Raw genomic sequence first — 18,744 nt, forward strand, 5'->3', positions numbered from 1 at the left:
TATAAATCAATCCACAATAAGAAGCAAAGTTCCATGTTCTCTGGTCAACAATACCTAACCCACCTTGTTCTTTAGAGTACCTCAAGACATCATGACTCGCATGGTGCATTTTGCGTTTCATGTCTGGTCCCGCCCATAAAAACCTATTACAAATCTTAGCTACCTTATCGAGGACCTGTTTAGGAAGGGCAAAAGACCGCGCCCAATACACTTGGAAAGAAGTAAGAACATATTTGATAAGTTCTAGTCTTCCTGCCTTTGACAAACATCTGTTTTTCCAGTCTTCTATTCTACTAGTCATTCTTTCAATCAACGGAAGGCATTATTTAACCCCCAATCTAGAAGAGGTAAGAGGGAGCCCCAAATATGTAACTGGAGGGATAGCCAATGCCACATCCATGATTGCAGTGAGCTCATTACTCTCTATATAACTCATACTACTAGAGAGTAGAGTTGTTTTAGAGTTACTTAGATGAAGTCCTGTTGCTCGAGCAAAAGAATCAAGGATGTCTTTAATAGCTTCCACCGAAGCTAACTCACCTTTACAGTAAACAATCACATCATCTGCAAAGCTCAAGTGAGTAAGACCAAGCTTCTTGCATTTTGAGTGGGCAGATAAAGACTTTGTAACCAACCCCTTCTGAAGCAAGCCACTTAACACCTCCATCACCAACACAAACAAGAAAGGGGATACTGGATCACCTTGACGAAGCCCCTTTTTACCAGCAAAAAAACCTTCAGAGGATCCATTAATCAGTAAAGAGTAAGAAGGAGAGGAATAGCACATCTTCAACCAATTAATGAATACAAGAGGAAATCTGAATCTTTGTAAAATCAACTCCAAAGCCTTCCAGTTAACTGAGTCGTAAGCTTTCTTTATGTCCAGCTTAATGGCACATCTCTTTGTTCCATGATTTCTATTATATCCTCTCATAAGTTCATGTGCAAGGAGCAAATTGTCTTGAATATTCCTTCCGGGAAGGTGGAAAACTTAGGACTATTACATGCACCAAAACAGACTCAAGAAAATCTAAAGTACTTGCATTAGGGTCTGGCTTCCCACTTGTGAAGCCATGGGGATTCCCTACTTCGTGCACATGTAATATATCTTGCGCTAAAGTTGAAGCATGCTTTGAAATATTTCAGACGCAAAATTTACCTCTCTCCAAATTTTGAGAGTAGACAATAATCCAAATGGTTTTCGCATTATGTTAGACAAAATCATCCACACCAGCCTAAGACTCTGTAATGTAATACTAAGTGTGTTAGCTCACAAACAATCAAAAAATCGCTCTTTAACTAAGAAACGATGAAATAATTTTATAAACTCAATGAACAATCATATCACAATTCTTCTAAGCCTTTAAATAGGCGTCCTAACCCTAAACTAAACAAGCGGTGAATCCACCGAACCAATCCTGCCAAAAATAAACAAAACAAGTGATAGTTCGCATAAAGCCCGCGATAAAGCCCAGAGCGCGTGTGCGCTTGCGAGAAGGCAAAACTGAGTGCGTGCCGCGCTCGCTCTACTGTAACATTCTCTAGCTTTGAGCGCGCCCCGCGCTTGCATCAAGGCAAAACTGAGCACATGCGCCCTCATACCTTTCAAAGCAACTTCTCATACTTTGACGACCCTATCATATTCATCAAGGTATTCTTCAGCAAGCATCTATACTGCATCATTCCCCCCTGGTTGGAAGGAATTCGTCCTCGAATTTAAAGCATCCTCATCGTCAGATGAGTCACCACAGAATGGAATAAGATGTCAAACATTGAAGACATCCGAAGTCCGGATATGACTAGGCAAACGCAGGTGATAGGCATTCGCGTTAATCTTTTCAATCACCTCCACAGGACCAATCTTGCGATGTTTCAATTTATTATAGTCACCAACGGAAAAATGGTCTTTAGTAAGGACAACCCAGACAAAATCACACACCTCAAAATGAACATCACGTCGGTGGCAATCAACAGTATCCTTGTACTTTGCATTGGACTCTAATAACTTCTGACGAACAATAGCATGAGTATCCTGAAGATGCTAAGCAATCTCAGAAGCAGTAGAATGAATAGGCTGTAAACCAGGAATAGGAGCCAGATCAGCCACAACGCGAGGATTAAACCCATAGAGAACCTGGAAGGGACTATACCCAGAACTCCGATTAACCGAATGGTTAAAGGCAAACTCAGCTTGGGCAAGATGAGAATCCCACTGCTTGATCTTAGTACCCACCAAAGAACGTAACAGATTACCCAAGGACCTGTTAACAACCTCAGTCTGGGCATCCGTCTGTGGATGATAGGCAGTACTAAATTTCAACTTAGTGTTCATCATCTTCCATAAACAACGCCAAAAATGACTAAGGAAACGAGTATCCCAATTAGAAACAATAGAGGTAGGCAAACCATGTAACCGGTAAACATCGTGAAAGAGTAACTGTGCAACACTGACAGCATCGGTAGTTTTCTTGCACGCAATGAAATGCGCCATCTTAGAGAACCGATCTACCACCACAAATATAGAGTCATGACCCCGTTGAGTACGAGGAAGACCAAGAACAAAGTCCATACTGATATCACACCATGGACGACTCGAAACAGGTAAAGGCATATATAACCCTGCATTAGTAACATGGCCCTTTGAGACTTGGCAAATATGACAATGAGCAACAAATTTGTGAACATCTGTGCTAAGACCCAGCCAAAAATAAGACTCAAAGACGAGCCTTAATGTCTTGTCACACCCAAAATGGCCCTCATTATGTAATTCAGTGATGAGGCGAAGACGAAGGCTGCAGGCAGGAACACAGAGTCGCTTACCCTTAAACAAAAACCCCTCCTGTAGAGAAAATGCAGATAACTGGGCCTCCTGTATATCAGTCAGAACAAGTGAAAAATAGGGATCACTAGTGTACATCTCAAGAAAAGAGTCAAACCCAAAAACCAAAGTACGCAAGGACACCAACAACAAAGAACGCCTACTAAGAGCATCCGCCACATGATTTTGAACCCCAGATTTGTGGCGCAAGACAATGGTAAAATCCTGCAAATAACTAGACCAGCGCTAGTTAGCGGGCACTGACATTATCTTGGTTACCAATATGCTTAAGTGCTTCATGGTCAGTATAAAGGAGAAATTCGGAGTGAATCAAATAATGACACCAATGTTTAAGGGTCTGAACAACGGCATAAAATTCTAACTCATAAGCACTGTAGTTCTGTTTTTGAGAGTTTCTCACTGAAATAAACGACAGGGTGAGTATGCTAACTAAGAACAGCCCCAATACCAACTTTAGAAGCATCAGTACACACTTCAAAGGGAGATGAAAAATCCAACAGTTTAAGAATTGGTGCTGAAATAAGCTTAGTCTTGAGAAACTAAAAACTCTCTTCAGCTGCCTGAGACCAAAGAAACTTACTACCATGCAAATAGTCAGTAATAGGAGCAGTGATAGTACTAAAATGAGGGACAAAGCGGCGATAAAAAGAAGCAAACCCATGAAAACTATGGGCTCCAGTTAAGATCATCGGGCTAGGCCAAGAGCGAACCACCTCGACCTTAGACACATCCACAGAGATACCTGTTGTCGAAACCACATAACCCAGAAACAGAACTGAGTCAATACAGAAAATGCATTTGGCAACAGCAGCAAAGAGATGAGCTTGGCATAAGATAGGCAACACCACCTGGAGATCCTGGAGATGAGACGCGGTATCCTTGCTGTAAATTAAGATGTCATCGAAGTAAACCACCACACACTTGCCCAAAAATGGCTTCAACACCTGGTTCATGACTCGCATGAAAGTATTGGGTGCATTAGAGAGACTGAATGGCATGACCAACCACTCATATAGGCCCTCCTTAGTCTTAAAGGCGGTCTTCCACTCATCACCAATTCGGATGCGAATCTAATAATAACCATATTTTAAGTCAAGCTTGGTAAAAATGACAGCACCATGTAACTGATCGAGAAGATCATCTAACCTTGGAATAGGAAATCTGTATTTGGTAGTGATCTTATTAATAACCCGACTATACGTCAACACACATATGCCAAGACCCATCCTTCTTGGGAACTAACAAAGCAGGAACCGTACATGGGCTTAAACTTTCCCAAATAAATCCTTTATCAAGCAAATCGGTAACCTGTCGCTGTAACTCAGCATGCTCTTTTGGACTCATCCGATAATGCAGACGATTTGGGATTTTAGAACCCGAAACCAAATCGATTTGGTGATGTATATCCCTCATAGGAGGCAAACCAGCCGGTAACTCATCCAGAAAAAGCTCCGAGAATTCTTGTAACAATCCCTGCACACACACTGGCACTGCAATCTTTGGTGTGTTAGGTTCACACATTAAAATAAACACGTGACTATCACCAAGCATTTCGGTCTCAAAACTGCGCAAAGCCAAACAAGAAGACTTTGGCTCGGTTGAGGCTGTGGGCACATGCTCCCGAGTTGGTACTAACATAATTTTAACACCCTCAAACTGAAAACTATGAGTATTCTTCCAACCATCATGAGCAACCCACCGATCAAATTGCCAGGGGCAACCCAATAACAAATGGCAAGCATCCATAGTAACAACATCACTCCACACCTTATCAACATACTTATCAACAACGTTTAGTCACTGTTACCTCTGTGCCTTTCTTCAGCCAAGAGAGAGAATAAGGCACCATATGTTTCTCAGTGGCCAAGTTAAGCTTACGAACAGCTTCAGAAGAGACAACATTCTCATAGCTACCTGGATCAATAACCAGCTTGCAGACCTTTCCAAGAATGGTACAAGTCGATTGGAAAATATGATTGCGGAGCCAACCATCACCCTCAGTCTCCTTAAGAGTAAAACACAGGCGGCGCACCACTAGAAGTTCACCTCTGTCACCAGTGACTAGTTCTTCCGGAATGTCATCTGAGCCCACATCAAAAATGGGAGCCCCAAGAAACCCACCCACGGGATCCTCATCAATATCCTCATTCTCAGCAAACAAAATCTTACCAAGAGCAGGCGGTTTTGGACATTTGTTAGCATAGTGACCAATCTCACCACAACGAAAACACTTAACCGAATTAGTGCCACGACCAAGAGCTTCTGCACCCTACAGCTTAGTGATAGAAACATTGGGAGTGCGGGAAACAGGACCACTAACCCTACGGTTCTGTTGTTTTTCCAAAATTAAGGCACGTTGATGAGCCTCAGAGACCGAAAAAACATCAAACAGGTTCAAGGCATCCTGCAGGTTAGAACGAAACCCCCCCCCCCCAATATAATAGGCCACCAATTGATCATCAGACTCTGTCAGTTTGACACGAGACAATAACTGATAAAAGTCCTTGGTATAGTCATCCACAGATTTGGCACCTTGACGCAAATTCTAAAAGCGTTGATATAATTCATGCGTATAATTGAATGGTAAAAAATTGGCACAGAGATATTTTTTAAGTTTACCCCAATCCACGATTTTAGACTTACCTCGTCTGTGACGAGTCGCCTTCAATTGTTGCCACCAAGCCATAACGCGGCCACGAAAATGAGTTGCCACAAGTGCCACCTGTTTGTCGTCTGGCACTTCTTTGAACTCCATAACTTCTTCCACAGTCCCAAGCCAATCAATCAGTTCGTCTAGTTGTAGGCTACCATGAAACTCGAGCAGATCAATTTTCAAACCAGATTCCCAGTGTCTGTTGTCTTTGTGTTGTGGAACACGCGGGAAATTGTCCATCTCCTCCAAATCGGCAAAAGGGTTATTATCCTCTGCCTCCAGATCGTCCTCCACCAGCTGTGGTTCACGATCTTGTGGTTGGTTGGGTTGCTGATTAAGGGCCTCGACCTGGCGGGTTAGCGCTGCTACCTGCCTTGAAAGTTCGGCCATTCGATCACGAGCATACACATCATCCAGATTAGCTTCTCTCTGAGGTCTACCATGTCCTCTTCCTGCTTGACAAGGCATATTGCAGATCGTAACTGAATCTGATACCAACTAATATAATACTAAGTGCGTTAGCTCACAAACAATCAAAGAATCGCTCTTTAACCAAGAAACGATAAAATAATTTTATAAACTCAATGAATAATCCTATCACAATTCTTTTAAGCCTTTAAATAGGCATCCTAACCCTAAACTAAACAAGCGGTGAATCCACCGAACCAATCCTACCAAAAATAAACAAAACAAGCGATAGTTCGTATAAAGCCCATAACGATGCTGCGTCTTGGGCAAAACCGAAATGCCGTGGCTCGCTTCATCAGAACATTCTCTAGCTTTGGCTACTTGCATCAAGGCAAAATTGAGCGCATGCGCCCTCATACCTTTCAAAGCAACTTCTCATACTTTGACGACCCTATCATATTCATCACGGTATTCTTTAGAAAGCATCTGTATTGCATCACTCTGATTCGATCCATAAGCGCTTCCAACCTTTGATAATTGCTATTTTGTGCGCTCCTGCACTACATTCTGCCCCGAAGATTGTGTGTATACTCAATCTCATGAGTCATGCCTGCAGTGAGAAGTGTTGTCCCCATGTGGTATTGTCTCAATCTATCTATTCTAATAAGAAAGCCAACTCCCCCAAATAACTTTGTTGCAGTAGGTCAATACATTGTAATTTCCGCTTAATATTCTCTCAAATGGCTAGAGGTGAAATGATGACGCCCTTTCGGTCTTTCCTTTTAAAATGTTTCCTTTCCAAATCATCAGGCTCCATCTTCTGCCCTCTCTCTCTATCAATCGATCAAATTTAGGGGATTTCCAATTTCTCTTAAACAAAGAGCAGTTCCGTCAACAAAGTCGAATTCTTCTGAAATGGTATGTCTCTCTCCGGCATGGCAAAGCATTTCATCCCTTCTTTGAATCGCGTTTTGGTAGAGAATGTTGGGTAAAACAATACCAATCGATCCCCACTAAGATAGCTTGCACTTGGACAATCTACTACTCCAATACAAATCTAAGTTTCACTACAACCAACAACTAACTCAACTTCCTAAGCAATCAACAACTATCACAAACAGTAATAATAAAGCAAAGAAAGTAAAGCATACCACAGCACAAGATATACCGTGGTTCGGCCAATAATACCTACTTCCACAAGAGCTAATCCTTTTATAAGTGTGGGAAGGAATATTACAATCACTCCTCTCAAGTCTCTCTACCTTACTAGATCTCTTTTCTCTCCTTACAAGCTTTTCTCTTTACAAGGGGTTTCTCTCAATTTTGATTGCTCTCAAAATTGGATTTCTATTCAAGACTTGATTACTAAAAACCTAACTTTGGTTTTTATAGTAATCTGAAATTTCGGCGTGTCTGTGAAATTTCAGTTCCAAGTAACATGCCAATGTCGAAATATCATGTCTCGAGCGACATGGTGAGGTTGGTAATAAGCACCCAAAATTGTATTAGAAAACCCCGTAGAGACATAATATTTCGGTTAATTATGTGCTTAATAATCATGAAATAATTGTATTTTCGTGTTTTTGTAGGGTTACGCAACCAACGTAAAAATGATGATAAAGCTAGTATTTAAGCACGAAATAGTGAGTATACGTAAAGCTTTCCGATTAAGCCCATGTGAAGCCCAACAAAGCTGAACTAAAGCACAAAGGCTCAAACAGGACAGAATCAAGTCAAAAATGGAATTACATAGAAGCATCAAAATTCCAAAGCTTATATCTCTTGAACCAGGACTCCGAATTCGACAAATGAGCTGCTCAGACGATCAGTGCGACGAACTCTACACAAAGGCAGGAAGTTGTAAAAATACCAAAAGACCGGCCCGCCACTGGACACAGCACGTGGACCCACTATGCTAGGCCACAAGATTTGATGAGTCATCATGCAAGTCAAGACAAAATGTTTAAATAATTGGCTCAAAGTGGACACCTTGCATGATATTAGTGGAGTTAGATGGATTTATGTGCTATTAGTGTAAAAAAATGCAAGCTGTAAATTTGCTTTGGTTTTTTAGATAGGATGGAATTTAATGTGGAGGTGTTTTTCACGTGGGATGGAAGAGAGAATGCTCTCATATGTAGTAAATGGAAAGAGGAGAGCATTCATTCCATGTGTTTTTTTTTTATGCAATTTCATATTTTAGCTAAGCTTGGTTTTTATGTAATAGTGTTAATGGCTACCTTAGTGTTCTCTAAATAAATCTTGTTCTTTGAAGTTTAAATTTAGTTCTTTAAACTCTTCTTCTCCCCTTCTTTTAAAACTTAACATAAAATCAAACATATTACATATAACTCCAAGGATCATGAACTAAAACCGTCCCAAGGGGAGGGTTAATGATGCTCATGTGAGGATCAATGTACGTTTCAGAAAACTAGATTCACTACTTAGAACTTAGGGTCTTCTTTGATATCCCATCACAAAATGACGGAGTCCAACCAAAAGTAGAGCCTGGAGCTTTAGATTAACTCGCACACGCGACCCATTTCACGCTTGGACTAGTCGCACAAGCGAGACCTAGAGAATTCATAATTCTATGCTTGTCTAGCTGGTGGAAAATAAAACTAGGTGTTAGAGTGATATTTTAAAAATGAAATATCATTTTAACTCCACATGATAGCATGATATGCTAGAGATAAGTATGTTGTGTTAGGGATTCAAGACTCGAGTCCATTTTTGGGTTTCCTACGAACCAAAAACGGATTAGAGGTGTAGTGAATTGATTTCCTAAGAAGATGTAACTAATTCTTGCATGAGTAGGTTAATCCTTTCCCATCTTTCTCTCTCTATCTCATTTAAGGAAACAACTTGTAATCTCTAGATAATTTGTGTAGTAAGTCATCTTTAGGAAGTAGGAATCTATCTATCAAATCCTTCTCACTAGTTCCCCCTAAAGGATAAATTTCAGTTGTGATATCATAGACTTTTGTCTTAGGAATTGGAACGAAATTCTTACTCAAAAATTACCAACAAAAACACGTGAGTAAGGAATCATTGAGTGTTAGCACGTATAGGTAAAGTAAATCTAAATTACTAAAGATACTAAAAAGTGCTAACATCAGTCGGGGTTGTGTTTCTCCAAAGGACGTGAGCAGATCGTTTAGGAAGCAAATTCCAGACGAATTCGCTCCTAACGACCTGTGCAAATCGCTCAAGGACCTTATGAGCGATGCCTCGAGATCGTCCAGACTTCATGTGAACGATTCCACCAAGTCTTTTGCTAACATGGTGAGGGGCCCCAACAATCTCCCCCTCCCGAAACCACGAGGGGGGGTACTCCACACATTCCCGAATCAACAGGAGGAATGTGCTACCATTCCGGCGGTAGCACAACAAAAAAATTACTTTTTGGTAAAACTTTGGTCATTATATCCGACTCGTTCTTGTCGGTATGGATCTTCTCAATGCACAATTGCTTGTCTTCAAGAACTTCTCTAATCAAATGATAACGCACATGTATGTACTTGGATCTAGAATGAAAACTTGGATTCTTGCTCAAATGGATGGCTCTCTGACTGTCACACAAAACTACAAATTGGTTGTGCTTTAGCCCTAGTTCATTGAAGAACCTCTTCATCCATAGCATCTATTTACAACACTCAATGGTTGCAATGTACTCGGCTTCTATAGTGGAGAGGGCAACATATTTTTGCAACTTAGATTGCCAAGAAACTGCTCCCCCTGCAAAAGTAAACAGATAACAAGAAGTGGACTTCATCGAGTTAACATCGCCTGCCATGTATGCATCTGTGTAGCCTTCAAGTAAGGCCTTACTTCCACCAAAACACAAACACGCCTTGGAAGTGCCCTTGAGATATCTCAATATCCACTTAACACCTTCCCAATGCTCTTTACCCAGATTTGACAGAAAACGGCTTACAACACCAACGGCGAAAGTAATATCCGGTATTGTACACACCATTGCATATATCAAGCTGCCCACTGTGGATGCATAAGGAATCTTTTCTATTTGACTCTGCTCATGCTTACCTTTTGGACACATATCTTTGGTCATGCGGAACTGACCACCAAGCGGACAACTGACTAGTTTCGCTTGATCTATGTTGAATCTCCTCAACACCTTCTCAATGTAGCTTTCTTGAGAAAGTCATAACTTTCTACTCTTTCTATCATGAGTGATCCACATCCCAAGTATCTACTTTGTTTGACCCAAATCCTTTATCTCAAAGGACTTACTCAAGTCTTTCTTTAGCTTGGATATCTTGTTGATGTTTTGGCCAACTATTAACAAGAACACTATGAAATCCCCTATCTAGAAAATTTCTGAACAAAGACACAATGATCGGAAGTAGATTTCTTTATCCATGCTTCACCATAAAGGACCCAAACTTTATGTACCACTATCTCGGTGCCTGCTTCAACCCATACAAACTCTTTTTCAGCTTGCATACTAGGTGCTCCTTGCCTTTGAACTCAGACCCCTCTGGTTGGTCCATATAGACATCTTCTTCAAGATCTCCATAAAGAAAAGTTGTCTTGACATCTAGTTGCTCAACCTCTAGGTTCATACTTGCTGCCAAACTCAATACCACCCTAATAGAAGTCATCTTAACTACAGGACAGAAAATTTCATCAAAGTCAATACCTTTTATTTGACCGAATCCCTTCACAACAAGGCGAGCTTTGTGCCTTGGATATGGATTATTCTCCTCATGCTTGACTTTGAAGATCCACTTATTCTTGATAACTTTTCTTCCTTTCGGTTTCTCAACTAAGTTATAAGTGTGATTCTTATATGCAAAGAACCCATCTCATCTTGCATGGCTTTCAACCACTTCTCCTTGTCTATACCTTCAAGAGCCTCTTGATAGTACATAGGTTCTCCACCATCAGATAGTAAAATATGTGTATGTGATAGATACCTAGTTGAAGCTTGTCTCTCTCTGTTAGACCTCCTTACCACATCTTCTTGTGACTCAGGAGGATGCACTTCTATTTGCTTAGGTGGACGTGGTTCATGCACTTCATCTACATCTTCTATATCAATAGGTTCTATCCTATTATGAGTAATAAGATCATCATCATGAGCTTCAAACTCATGCTTCTCTGCATTCTCAATACCTTTTCATGTTCCACAGTAGGAACTTCTGGTTCTGAATCAACAAGATCATTAGTGAAAGCTTCTAGCTTCTCACCATTCTCAAAGTCTGCTATCGTTTGGTCTTCCAAGAACACAATGCCTCGACTTCGAATTACCTTCTTGTTGATCGGAACATAGAGTTTGTAACCAAACTTCTCATCCCTATAACCCAGAAAAATGCACTGCTTGGCTTTGTCATCAAGCTTGGATCTCTCATCCTTGGGAATATGAAAAAATGCTCTATACCCAAATACCCTCAAGTATCCATAATTAACATCTCTGCCTAACCATACTCTCTCTGGATAATCACTATTCAGATGCTTCGAAGGCGATAGGTTGATCACATATACGGCTGTGCGCATTGCTTCTACCCAGTAACTCCTTGATAACTTAGAGTAAGATAGCATGCATCTCATCCTCTCTACAATGGTACGATTCATCCTCTCAGCTATACCATTGTGTTGCGGAGTCTTGGGAACGGTTTGCTCATGATAAATCTCATGACTCTTACAATACTCTTCAAACGATCCAATGTACTCTCCCCTATTATCTAAACAAATACATTTCGAAGGCTTCCCTGTCTCTCTTTCCACCATGCTATGGAAAGTCTTGAACATGCCAAGTACTTCATCCTTGGTCTTCAGATTATATGCCCATATCTAGTCTGAAGTACAAAGCTCCCCCATGGGACTTTGTACTTTCATAGGACCATCATAAATATGTGCGTACTAGCTCAAGGACATTGTCCTTTCTGTGAGAGGGGAATCTTTGGAAAGGCACCCTGTGTTGCTTTCATGCATTTTTCTCCTATATGACACAGTCATTTATGCCATAGTTTGAAGAAAGCTTCTTTTTGTGCCGTATTTAACTCTGCTCTACACAAACTAGCTTGTGTTTTGTAAAGTGAGCAAGTTTTCTTCCCTTTGGCTACTACAATGGAACCTCTACTCAGTTTCCATACCCCGTTATCAAACGACTTTTGAAAGCCATCATCATCTAACTTCCCAACGGAAATTAGGCTTAGCCGAATGTCAGGGACATGTCTTACATCCTTGAGTGTCAAGGTGTAGCCGACATTGATTTCTACATGAACATCCCCAATGCCTATAATCTTTGAGACGCCACTGTTACCCATCTTCACTTCACCAAATTCACCATAGCTGTAGGTAGTGAAGAATTCCCTGTTCGGCGTGACGTGATAGAATACTCCTATATCTATCGCCCACTCTGTATCCTGGCATGAGGTACTAACACAGCAGTCACCACAATCTAATATAATTCCTATTAGACCATCGTCTACTAGTGTGGTAGTATCTCGGCCTATGCTCCCGTTCCTCTTTACCATGTCTTCATGTACATAGTTATTCTTCTCACCCCTCTTCAGTGTTCTACACTCATACCTGAAGTGACCCTTGGTGGCATAATAGTAACATTGTCTCTCTGCCTTAAGAGTTTTGGCTTCACCCCTAGATTTGCTTCTGTCATCACCTCTAAAATGAGATGGTTTTCTACTTTTACCTCTCCCCCGCTTCTCTGTGACAAGGATCTCTAAGTGAGAGGAGTTTCTTCGTGAACTCCTTCTTGTCTCCTTATTCAACAATGCCCCAGTAGCCATTTCCATCGTAACGATTCCATCCATGGCGGCTCTACCAAAAGAAACTGCTAACATCTCCCAAATGTCGGGTAGAGAGTTCAATAGTAACAAAGCCTCAACTTCGTCACCCATATAAATCTTAATCAAATGCAGCTGATTGATGATATTTTGTACTTCATTAAGATGCTCAGACATTGAAGAACATTTTTTGTACTTTGTGTTAGTAAACTCCTTAATGAGTAGCACTTTGTTGCCAGCCGACTTCCTCTCATAGAGGTCTTCAAGTCTCTTCCACAAGCTAAAAGTTGTAGTCTCTTGGGATACATGGTGGAAGCAAGACACTGTCATCAATCCACTGTCGAATGTACCCAATTGCTTTTCTGTCAAGCTTGCTCCACTCAGCCGCAACTATTGCATCTGGCTTTACTCCTCCATTCTCAATGGGTTGTGCCAAGTCCTTACAATAAAGCAAGTCTTCCATCTTGGCTTTTCAAATAGTGTACAGACTAGTCATGCAAGTGTTTACAGAATTGTCCATCTCAACAAGCTATTTCAACTCAAACCTCCTATCATGAATTTTATCAAACTCCTTCTGGGCAAGATTTGGATAACAACATTGTTGGGCTTAATCCAACATGGCTCTGATACCACTTGTTGGGTAAAACGATACCAATCGATCCCCACTAAAATAGCTTGCACTTGGACAATCTACTACTCCAATACAAATCTAAGTTTCACTACAACCAACAACCAACTCAACTTCCTAAGCAATCAACAACTTTCACAAACAGTAATAATAAAGCAAAAAAAGTAAAGCATACTACCACAACACAAGATGTACCGTGGTTCGGCCAATGATGCCTACTTCCACAAGAGCTAATCCTTTTATAAGTGTGGGAAGGAAGATTACAATCACTCATCTCAAGTCTCTCTACCTTACTAGATCTCTCTTCTCTCCTTACAAGCTTTTCTCTTTGCAAGGGTTTTCTCTCAATTTTGATTGCTCTCAAAATTGGGTTTCTATTCAAGACTTGAATACTAAAAATCTAACTTTGGTTTTTATAGTAATTTGAAATTTCGGCGCGTCTGCGAAATTTCGGTTCCAACTGGCATGCCAATGTCGAAATATCATGTCTCGAGCGACATGGTGAGGTCGGGGTTGTGTTTCTCCAAACAACGTGAGCAGATCATTGAGGAAGCAAATTCCAGAAGAATTCGCTCCTAACGACCTGTGCAGATCGCTCAAGGACCTTACGAGCGACGCCGCGAGATCGTCCAAACTTCATGTGAACGATTCCACCAAGTCGTTTGCTCACATGATGAGGGACCCCAACAAAGAAACCAAGGTAATCTTTTTTTTTTTTTATGAGTTTATTATGTTCAATAGTTGTTTTATTGTTTGTTTTGTCTAAAATGTTGATGGGGTATGTGTAGTTTAGTCTAGTTTATAATTTATGGATAAAATGGTTTTTGTCGATGTTCTTATTATTTTTTCATTTACATTTTCACTCTCTGTTTTTTTCAGCTAATTCTTTAATTATGTTGGTTTCACATTATATATAATGCTAATTAATGAAAAAACTTTTCAGAAGCCCGTCATCGTTATAGAATATATCATGTTGTCAATAACTATTATTATCAATTTTTGGTCGCTTTGTGAGTTTATATAATCATATTTTTTTCACAAATTTCACTTTTATTTGCTATGTGCAAATTAGATTTGTCGTCCCACACTATAAATTGATTAGTTGAGTACGCACTGAGTAATTTTCCTTTTCATTTCATGTGCAACAATATAGTAGCACAAAGAATTGAAATGGGCATATAGTGATACACTTCCATATATTGACCTACTGCAACAAAGTTACAATGTACTTATCACTTGCTCTTTGTAAGGTAATCTATATACACTTTCGCCATAGCACTAAGATCAGGATGATATAAAGATTTCGAAAATGTCGTCGCTAAACTACAATACTTCACTTCTTCGGGGTTTATTCTCTTTCTCTATGCATGTGATCGCTAATAGTGCCTAATTCAATATGTACCACTAAGGCACTAATTGACTATGACGCCATATTATTTTCCCTTTCTATTTTAATAATTCCTCCAAATGGCTAACTGAACATAGACAATGCGGCTGTATAATATTTAACAACAAAGTCTCTTAGAGGAAACTTCAAGTCTAATGCATGTACTTCATTCAATAACCAATCTTAAATATAACTAAATGTGTATCTTTACTTCATTCCATTTCTTCATAGTTCATAATATATGGATGAACGTTTTGTTGAATTATAGCGGAGGTTTCCAAGGGAAGTATTCTTTTCATAATTTTAGTTAGGTACTCTGTTCTGCAATTATATATGTTATTTTGCCGCGTATGCATATGTACTTGCCTTTCATCCATAAGGTATCGTAACAATTTTTCTCCACCATACACGACACCTTTTTTTAATGATTCATTAATGCTAACCCTTTTTTTCCCTTCATTTCATATTTTTCAAAAAAAAAAAAAAAAAAAAAAAAAAAAAAAGTTATGCTCCGTCACAGAATGTTAAAGTACTCACTTATTTTGTCCCTTTACCAATTGATAAGAGCCCAAAACTGTAGTTTTAACCCTGTAACAGTCATACTATTAGACCAATTATGTGAGTAATAATTAAGAGTTAACACTGATTACGTGTTTTTATGCATTTCAGGCTTTAAAGTCCATTATGTGTAGAAATGTGCCACTTTAGCAAGATAAAGGAGCAAAGGTCGGTTACTAAGGAGTTCCGTGATTAAAGGCCAAGATTCAAGAAGATAAAGCCTTTCTAAAGCCCGGTCAAAAGCTGAAAAGTCGACGGGCGTAAACAAAGACACAAGTCACAGAACTTTCGGCGTCAGTATCTTTGGACTCAGACCTCGGAATGGGGCCTACCTTATGTCAAAACGACCGGCTCGGAAAGATCTGTCCAATGGTATAAGCCTTGATCTAATCAGAGGAGCAGAAGTGAACGAAAAGTCTATTGAAGCCAACTGCAGCTGAAGAGGCCTTTTTAGACTGAAAGAATTGGGTTTTGGGCCTGATTCTCTGGCCCAAAACATGGCTCCAAGCCCATGCACTATTTTTGGATCTGAACATATAAAAACCAAAGCTTAGCTCTTTGTTAATGATAGATAGTTAATGGTAGCTAGTTAGACCTAAAACAATATATAATTATAGATCTAGTTTTTATTTAATTAAATTAAGTTTAGTTTATATTCAATTCTTGTTTTAGATTAAACTCTTAGAATCATTATTCTTAATTAGTTTGATAAATAAAATAGCTATTTGTCAATTTTGATTCTTGTCATTTACAATTGTTTAGATCTAATTTCCCTTATTACGTAGATAGCTAGACTTAGATTAGTTAGATTATTAATTTAGTATTTGAATCATTGTTTTATTATTCATTAGATTAATAAAATAGTGTTATCCATAAGTTAGTGTCATTTCCATTAATTGTTTAGTTTCAATTCGTAGATTCAAGTAATTGCCATTATTAGTTTAATTCAATTATTGCATTAGTAGTTTTGAATTGGGTTTAAACAAGCAAAGTTTCAATCTTTATATCATGTCTTGTTTGAATTCATTTGGGGAATGATAAGCGTGATGATTCTCGCTAAACCTCCATTGAGGGGTTGAGAAGCCTTGATGAAAGCTTGATTCCGATTATCGTAGAGTCGTCGTAATTTCCTTTCCACTCTAGAAATGATTAGTTCACCATGAGAATGGGTTTAATCGTTCACATACTAGTTATGAATTGGTAGAAATGTCATGTGTAATTAGGGATTAGGAGTAACCATATTGTTCTGCGAAGCAGTTCAATTCGGATTATGACGATTAAATGGTTAGTAGGATTAAGTCGAGTTAAGGTGGAATCAATCCCCCTCTAACTCCTTATCATAGAATCAACGTAGCATTCCCATAGTTGTTCTAATAGTCGACTAGTTGCATCTTGTGGGTAGTTGCATCGTAGTCAAGTTGCCACTTCGTAAATCTCTCATTAGAATTTTTAGTTAAGTTTACTTATACGTAGAGAACACAACATGCGGAAGGACTAGGAGTAGAACGAATCACTCTACTCCACTATATCTCATAGGATTGAGAGTAGAATCTTTGATAAGGAATAGGCACATAAGATAGTTTAGTTTACTTACGTTTTGAGTTTTATCGTTCATTTCGTAGGTAAACTATTCAATTTTATGTTTTATCAAATGGCGCCACTGCCATCTTAGTTTCACTTTCGCATTGTTTTTGTAGTACAAGTACTTTTCTTAAAGTCCCATTAAACCCACCCACCCTTGTTTGATTCATACTGTGGTTTTCCGAGTCAGCGTTGGAAAGTTCCACAAAAATATACACGGAGCGCAACCGCGCCCTAACCGAGCGCACCTGCACCCAAAAGACTGTAACACTGAGCGCGACCCGCCCCCATGTGGAGCGCGACCCGCCCTAAAACACTGTAACTTCAAGTTACACGGAGCGCGACCGCGCCCTAAGTGAGCACACCCCCGCCCTAAGCTAAAGTTTTCCGGATTTCTACAGTTTTGATTCGAATTTTGATTTTTCAAGTTTTTCAGTGTTCTAACTTGTTATATACACTGAACACGCGTAAACAATATGCTATTCAGAAGCGAAGCAAGGACGCAATCAGATATTCCTTTCTTCCACACCTCGCTTCTCCTGTTAGAGGTTTATACTAGTATATCATAATAGTTTGGAGTGTTGATGTGTTTAGCTAAAATTGGTCTTAGCCTTGTATGAGATTAAGGTCTGGCCGAACAAAAACACCGAACGTAATTACACAACAACGTCAACAAACAAGTCTATCTAGTATACCACCCACTACACCTCTAGCTACTATTTCACACACACCACCTGACATAATGCCCGACGAAGGAGAGACTCCTCTCTCGGACTTTTATAAAGCCTTGAGCGATAGCCCCAAATCTTGCATCGTTTCTAGCGGACCCTTCATGGGGATTTCGAATCCCCCTAAATATTTTAATTTGTTACCCGCTTTTCATGGATTAGACCATGAAAAACCTTATCAGCACATGCGTAGGATTGAACAAGTCCTAACAACATTCCACCATCCTACGGTTGGTGCGGAACAAATTAAACTAAGGGTATTCCCTTTCACCTTAGCCGATAAGGCGGCGTCTTGGTTAACGCCTAAAGCCCTTAATTCTCACGTGGACTCGTGGGCTAAACTTGTTCAGCTGTTTATGGAACATTTTTACCCACCCCTAAAGATGGATGAGATGCTTTCCAAGATTCATTTTTTTCGACAAAATCCTCATGAATCATTTTTAGAGGCTTGGAATCGTTTCACCGATCTCCTTATAGAGTGTCCACATCATAACTTAGCGAAAGACACGTTAGTTCGTGCCTTTTTCAAAAGACTTCTACACCACCATAAAGAAGTCCTAGACATAATGAATGGGGGTAGTTTCTTAAGCAAAGGAACCTCGGAGGCTTATAAATTTTTAAAGGATCAAACTAAGCGAAATAACAACTGGAGGGGCAGTGATGATATCCACCGCTCCGCTAGTTCATCAAATACAGTTAAGGCTGCCGGGATGTTTGAAATTAAACACGATCCTGAGCTTAAAACTCTAATTGAATCACTCACTAAAAAGGTAGAGGCCATTTCTGTTCAACAAAAGCCTATCCCCGTCATGAACGTAAATTCAAATTCATGTAGTTTCTGTTGGAGCCCTGAGCATCCCGACTTCCACTGTCCTATAGCCTATGAACAGGCTTGTTCCATTAATAGTGAACCTAACGCCCCTTGGAGACAAAATCCCAACTTCGGTTGGAGAAATAACCAACACGCCACACCTCCGTGGTAATAATAATCAATATGTTAGGCCAACGAATTGAAATTAGATCTAAAATGCTTTTAACCAAGCTCCACCACAACAAGGACAATTAATAAAACTCGGGTAATTTTAATAATTATAACAACCAGTGCAACATAAGGTAGGCCCAATTCGGTGGTCCGAGTCCAAAGATATGGCATTCGAAGTTCTCAAAAAGACTTTTGCTCCTTTATCTCGGA

General features: G+C 39.8%; 1 non-coding gene across 1 annotated transcript; it reads right to left on the minus strand.

Annotated features, from left to right (window-relative positions):
• Positions 1-17,944: 17,944 nt before the first annotated feature.
• On the minus strand, positions 17,945-18,048 carry LOC147503879 (small nucleolar RNA R71). The gene has a single exon (XR_015194045.1). It is a non-coding gene; the product is annotated as a small nucleolar RNA R71 (small nucleolar RNA).
• Positions 18,049-18,744: the final 696 nt, after the last annotated feature.

Source organism: Coptis chinensis, chromosome 4 (genome assembly GCF_015680905.1).
Source record: "Coptis chinensis isolate HL-2020 chromosome 4, ASM1568090v1, whole genome shotgun sequence".
NCBI classification, from domain to species: domain Eukaryota; kingdom Viridiplantae; phylum Streptophyta; class Magnoliopsida; order Ranunculales; family Ranunculaceae; genus Coptis; species Coptis chinensis.